The following is a 7,505-nucleotide window of genomic DNA, read 5'->3' as shown; positions in this document are numbered from 1 at the left end:
AGATTCCTCTCTCTAAATATCTGTCGGTAGGCATTGTTTTGGAGTTGTCTATACAATAGGAGCTATATCTACATACAGTAAATACCCGAGGATTGGACAGAAATTTCTCAAATTTTATAGAACAACAGATCCTCGCGTCCAACAAATCGAGACTAAAACAAAGAATTGTTTCGAACTTTCAATGTATGAAACCATGATAAAGGACAAAAGGAAAAAAATTAATGGATCCCATTTAAAGGATTCAATGCGAATATGTCAAGTTGATACAGCTAATGCAAGTAATATTAATATGACGTTCTCAAAGTGGTAACCGCTGTAGTCATGTTGTAACAGGGTCAACTGGCTTCACGCAAGAAATGAATATTTAGCAGTAGTAAAACAGTGGGTGACCAAAAGACCAATTTCATCTACTTGCATCTGATGAACTGTTCAGATCTTTGTAAAGATTATGTAATATGTCGCCTTTTACGCCACCCTCAAAGAGCCTTGAGACGTATTGTAGCCAATGGAATTTCAAAGATGACAAAAAGTGAGATATATCATCCGTATTCCTGATTTCTATTATTCGCTCATGCTGAATACAGTGGGGCGTTATATGCTTCGTAGGGCCGTACAGCTGTTCCCTACACCTATACAAGCATTGATTAGTGTTTGTCGTAACTCTATCTAGGTATGTAGACATAGAAGTAGGGCTGAAATATACTTTGGTATATAGTGAAGTTTTTTTAGAGTGCAGCTTAAGGAATGCATGGTGTCGGTTAAATATTAACTTTGCCATGCGTTTTATTTCTCAGAATCGAAATCAAGAATTTATTGATAAGTACCTAGCAGCTATCGACATATTACCGAGAACCTGATTTCTTTAGATAAATCATGTGTTAGATCCGCATGTTTTTGTCAGCTTTACGTAATATATTGACATTTCTAGCTGTGATATATTTCAAATTTCCCCTTTATCTTTTACATTTTATTTTTCTCGTGGTGGTTGTTTTCATGATCCTAAGAAACCTTTTTTTACTATTTTTATGAATAATTATATGATATCGATGTGATATTTTTCTCTCCTAAAGATAACTTTTAGCTCGGTAAACAGGCATATACCATAGTATGATATTGGTGTATCTGATATGTCAAAATACACCACACAGGTAAATTCTGTAGTGATCAAGCCGGTTTTTTTCCGCGTCACTGAATACCGCTGTAGCGTAAATAAACACGTGACCCCGACAGGGTTAAAAACAAACACACGTAAGCTACATTAGTAGAGTACTTCAAATGAAAAAATAGATCTATTCAAAACAGCATTCAGAACAGGTATGGTCTGAAAATAAATATACCTAACGTAACTCACATTTTCGCCATTTCAGATTTTGTATTGTGTTCTTTTAGCATAATTTGCATTACATGAAAACACGAGGGTTCAGTTCAGAATTCCTGAATACTGTGGCCATTTTAAACCATATTAAGATTAAGTTGGGATTCAAATTAAACTGTTATATTTATACGTAATATATACAAAATACAAATACAAAAGGTTATTTTAATGATTTTTATGCCGCGAGTGTGCGTTACCGGAGAGGGTATGCAATTTAAACAACAAAAATGCCATTTTCGAAAATCATATCAAGAGGATCGTCTTCTGTTCAGAAGATAACGATCGCATAAAGGATTGATCACATAAAGGATTGATCAAAACAAAAGTCTTCTTGGTTGAAAAAGGTATTGCATTAACTTAAGAAATAAATAAGACTTGAAATACTTCGTAAAAGATTCGCTCTAATAAATATAATTGCGTATGTTGTAATTTTGTTCATCCAGTTAGTGGTTAAAGACATAGCTATTTCCAGATCCCTGAAATGAATAATAAAGAAAAACCGTTGTTGCTATTAATAGAGACAGCGACATGTGTACAAGCACTTGTAGTGTGGAAATTCCCAGACAAAGTTATTTATAGCCGACAGCTGCATAAGCATACTCTGCATCTGGTCCAGCGTGATCAAAAACTAATTTTAACAACATCATTTTTTTTAAAGAAAATGGTATTTCCACACAATGAAACACTAGCACGTGCCTGAAAAGAATATTAGTAAAGTGCAGAGATATTTTTTATCTGTTTGTGTAAAAAATTGTGAAAACCCAATAATATTCAATGACTCGCCATACCTAACCTATGTCCAGATGAGATTGGTCCCGAACACGCCAATCGGTTTTATGGGCAACATTGATCACGACCAATGATCATGATCCACTGTGTGATAAGCCAGTTTTAACGGCTCCACTTTATACATAAAGTTTAGTAAATTTTACACAACAAAGCGCACGTTGTATGCTAATATTGTGTAGCAACATGCATCACCCAATATCCGTCCTTAAAAGTTACTAATCTCTAGAGAAGTAGTAGAAATAGCATTCTCAATGTATCAGTCCTTGGTCCCTAGTCGTGAATGGTTATTTTCGGTTTTGAGACTGAGTTTCCCTTCGTCCTCAGTTGTGCATTGTCCATCTTGAGACTGATCGAAAACAAATGGCTGACAGTCGGTCATGTTAGATTTTGCCAGTAATGTTTTGTTATCGCGTTATCTTCAATATTGAATGGATCTTTCTCAAATTAAATATGAAGACTCCAGCTGGCCCCTAGCTATGCATTATCCATTTTGTGACTGATCGGAGAAACAAAATGGCCGACAAACGATTATCTTAAATTTTGAAAGTAATGATTCGATATCATAATTTCTTAAGAAGCATTGGATGAAAAAATCAGTTTTCCTATGAAGGTACGAAATTTCTGGTTTTGAGTTTTGGAAATGGTCCATGAAAAGTGCCTGACAGGCGGACACCTTGGTTTTTGACTGTTATGGTTTGGTTATCATGATATCCTGGGAGGTATTGGTTTTATAACTGCCAGGATTTTATGCATGAATGATCCCTTGGTCCTTTAGTCGACCAGTATTTGTTATTGGGCTGGTAGAAAAAACAAAATGGGCGACAGGCGACTATCTTGGATTTCGACTATTAAATTTAACACCTCATGTAATGGATTGATGTTTTCACAGAAATAGTATATTATCGCAATTTCTGGAGAATTACTGACTGGATTATTTTCAGATTTCATACTTAAGTCCTTGATCCCTAGTTTTGCATGCAATATTTGGCACCATTTGCAAAGAAGAGAAAAGAACGGAGACGACTCAATTCTTTCTTGGATCTCTTGTTATCCATAATAAATATTATTTTTGTACGTGTTTATCAAATCAAGTGACGTAAGAATACTAAAACGTATTTTATTTTGTATGCACTATTTGCAAATGTCGTCTATTCAGAATCAGAGATCAAACTAATCGGGGTTTATTAGAAGAAAAAGATAACGTACGGCTCAGCATAGGAAAATATTCTAACCGTGACTCCGAGAAAAAGTTTCTAAAACTCATTAGTCTAATAAAACGATATAACATTCCTAAATGACCCTTCAATATGACGTGACAAACGTGCACTATATTTGTATAAACATATCATCCTTCCATTCTAAAGTTTGGTTTAAACCGTCAATGTTAACTGGTCAGAGGCTGAACTTGACCACCTATGAAAATCGCTAACACAATATTCTGATGAATGGACGCGATAGTTCTTCTCAAATTCTAATTCACTTTCAGCATTCAACCATTCGTCCTAGAATTTAACATTAAATGTACCGAAATTTAATTGGGGTGGTTTTTTTTTTAACAAATGGAAGGTGTTGTTGGAAACAATGACAATGTCAATTACATACGATTTCATAAATTCTGTCTTTCTACCTGTACTTCACACAAAACATTTCTTCATATTTGGTGAATGATAGTTTTAAAAACATTGAATTGTTGTCTAATCTTACACACAATAAAAAACATCACTGGTCACCCCACTTATAAAAGTCAATGACTTTTGCATTGGTAATGACAGTAGTGATCATGTGTTACTAAAATGTTCCTGCAGAACGACCGAAATGGCGACTCTGATATTACAAGGATGGTCAATTCCCGATCAAACTGTTGCGACACGAATGCCCCCCACCTGCAACCATTAAGGACTGAGGAGTATTTGTTAGCCCAACATCATCTGTTGGCCCGGTAGACGGTTAGGACCATCTCGCATTCTCGCAACTTGAGGTCGAAACAGCGAGATCGCGACAACGCCACGGCTGTTCCTATTACTGTTCGTCCGCCGTCCGGCCGTTCTTAAATAATTCTTGTCCTCGCTATTTCTTGAGAAGTACCGTATGGATCTTTTCCTTCACAAATATCATATAAGCAGATATGGCCATCTTGGATTTTGACAGTTACCAAATGTTATCGCTACATTCTCCACTTGCTCCCTAGTTCTGTATTGTTCATTTTTGGGCTGTTCGCATAGAGGAAATGACCGACATGCAGCAAACCTTATGATAATAATGATTTGTTATCGGTATTTCTGAAGAAATACTGGATGGATAATACTCGTTTATATGAACATTCCATTTAATCCCTAGTTGAGTATTGTTTATTTTTGGAAGTGATTGGAAAACAAACTAGCCATCAGGCGGCCATTTTGGATTTTGACAGAAATAGCATTATTATCTGCATGCAGATATTTAAGGTAAAGACATTGAAATGAACTAGAGACCGCAACAAAACTGGTCGACTGAAACAATACTGCGGAATCTGAAATAAACTAGGGGTATGTCGACAGAATCATTTGTACTGAATCTGAAATAAAACAAGGGTATGTCGGCAGAACCAATTGTACGGAATCTGAAATAAAACAAGGGTATGTCGGCAGAACCAATTGTACGAATCTGAAATAAAACTGGGAGTATGTCGGCAGAACCAATTGTACGGAATCTGAAATAAAACAAGGGTATGTCGGCAGAACCAATTGTACGGAATCTGAAAAAAAAACAAGGGTATGTCGGCAGAACCAATTGTACTGAATCTGAAATAAAACCGGGAGTATGTCGGCAGAACCAATTGTACTGAATCTGAAATAAAACTGGGAGTATGTCGGCAGAACCAATTGTACTGAATCTGAAATAAAACAAGGGTATGTCGGCAGAACCAATTGTACGGAATCTGAAATAAAACAAGGGTATGTCGGCAGAACCAATTGTACTGAATCTGAAATAAAACCGGGAGTATGTCGGCAGAACCAATTGTACGGAATCTGAAATAAAACAAGGGTATGTCGGCAGAACCAATTGTATTGGATCTGAAATAAAACAAGGGTATGTCGACAGAATCAAGTGTACTGAATCTGAAATAAAACAAGGGTATGTCGGCAGAACCAATTGTACTGAATCTGAAATAAAACAAGAGTATGTCGGCAGAACCAATTGTACTGAATCTGAAATAAAACTGGGAGTATGTCGGCAGAACCAATTGTACGGAATCTGAAATAAAACAAGGGTATGTCGGCAGAACCAATTGTATTGGATCTGAAATAAAACAAGGGTATGTCGACAGAATCAAGTGTACTGAATCTGAAATAAAACAAGGGTATGTCGGCAGAACCAATTGTACTGAATCTGAAATAAAACAAGAGTATGTCGGCAGAACCAATTGTACTGAATCTGAAATAAAACTAGGAGTATGTCGGCAGAACCAATTGTACGAATCTGAAATAAAACTGGGAGTATGTCGGCAGAACCAATTGTACTGAATCTGAAATAAAACAAGGGTATGTCGGCAGAACCAATTGTACGGAATCTGAAATAAAACAAGAGTATGTCGGCAGAACCAATTGTACTGAATCTGAAATAAAACTGGGAGTATGTCGGCAGAACCAATTGTACTGAATCTGAAATAAAACAAGGGTATGTCGGCAGAACCAATTGTACTGAATCTGAAATAAAACTAGGGTATGTCGGCAGAACCAATTGTACGGAATCTGAAATAAAACAAGGGTATGTCGGCAGAACCAATTGTACTGAATCTGAAATAAAACAAGGGTATGTCGGCAGAACCAATTGTACTGAATCTGAAATAAAGCAAGGGTATGTCGGCAGAACCAATTGTACTGAATCTGAAATAAAACAAGGTTATGTCGGCAGAACCAATTGTACTGAATCAGCCCATTATCTCTGTATTGAATAATTGGAAACAAATTATGACGACTACAGACAACAGTTGTTTTTAAAATTTATTTTTGTATAGCACAACCAATTAAGACTAATGTTTGTTGTGTGTACTTCGGTTCGGTAAAAGAAGAGAAGATATTATGAAAATGTTTAAAACCTATAAATGAATGTGCTTGATCCCGGAGTTTGTGAGACCGCGTCGTGATATATATCATGTCTATATATAGTATAAGGATCAACGTAAATAAACTATCTACATGTAACTGACTTCAGTCCTATACGTACTATCATAACATCGACCCTGCAAACAACAACGATTTGCATGCAATACTAAATTCACACAAGCACTAAAGTAATTTCCGTATTGGGTTCCATCACTCATTCAAATTACTTACTAGTAAATGCAACCTTTGGCAATAAAGAATTCACATTTTCCCCACATCTCTGACGTTAGATTTCTGGTTGTTCCTTTCAACTAAGTTTGTTTCAAACCAAATCGAGACAGAATCAAGGCATTCCTACAATAGAAAGAGTTTAGAAAATTTCCTCTATTTCCGCTATTTGGCTTCTCTACAAAGACCCGTTATCTATACAACATCTATTCCTCTTTACACCAGAATGCTTCAGACCAAATTTGGGCAATGCCAATTTATTTCCACTGGAGGGGTAGGCTTAAAAATACTTATTTTTTTGGCCCTGCCCCTCTTGCCCCTGGGAACCAATATTTATACACCCACCCCACCCCCCCCCCCCCCAAGACCAACTAAATTGATTCCCCTTCACCCACGAATGTTTCAAACTATATTTGGAAAAAATCCTATGATTCCTACAGGAGGAGTATGATTTCAAAGAATTTGCTCCATTTCTCCTATTGGGCCCCAGCTCTCAGGCCCCAGATGGCTGGGACTCATTCTTTGTATAAAAATTTCCATTTCCCCCAAGGATTCTTCTGACCAAATTTGGCCAAAATCTATTCAGTCGTTCATGACTATTAGAAATTTGTATAAAAAATGAATGGACCGACGGACAGAAACGGCCAACCGCGGTATGGCATAAGCTCACTGGTCTTTAGGACAGCTCAGAATGTAAGAAGGTATGTTATCATTTTGTTTGGTTTAGATATGTGCCGTTATTGTCTTAACAGAGTTATCTACCTTCAATAAGCTATTGATGACTTCACAATACCACTTATGGGTTATAAGGTCATGATTCTGTCGTTGTTAGTGATGTCTCTATATACATATTTATAGGTAGAACAATCCTATGTGCCCACAAATTTCCTTATTATGGCTTAGAAATAAAAAATATTCTACAATTTTATCCTGAAGAAGCCCACATAGTTCGAACGAAGCCGGTCAACATATGAATAAATAAAAACACTATGTATCTCTGGCTTGTTGCGATTGAAAACCAACTCCTA

Source organism: Ylistrum balloti, unplaced genomic scaffold, assembly GCF_031769215.1.
Source record: "Ylistrum balloti isolate Yb309-2 unplaced genomic scaffold, AGI_CSIRO_Ybal_v1 Utg370208, whole genome shotgun sequence".
Classification (NCBI taxonomy): domain Eukaryota; kingdom Metazoa; phylum Mollusca; class Bivalvia; order Pectinida; family Pectinidae; genus Ylistrum; species Ylistrum balloti.
Note: the sequence above shows the minus strand (reverse complement) of the source record.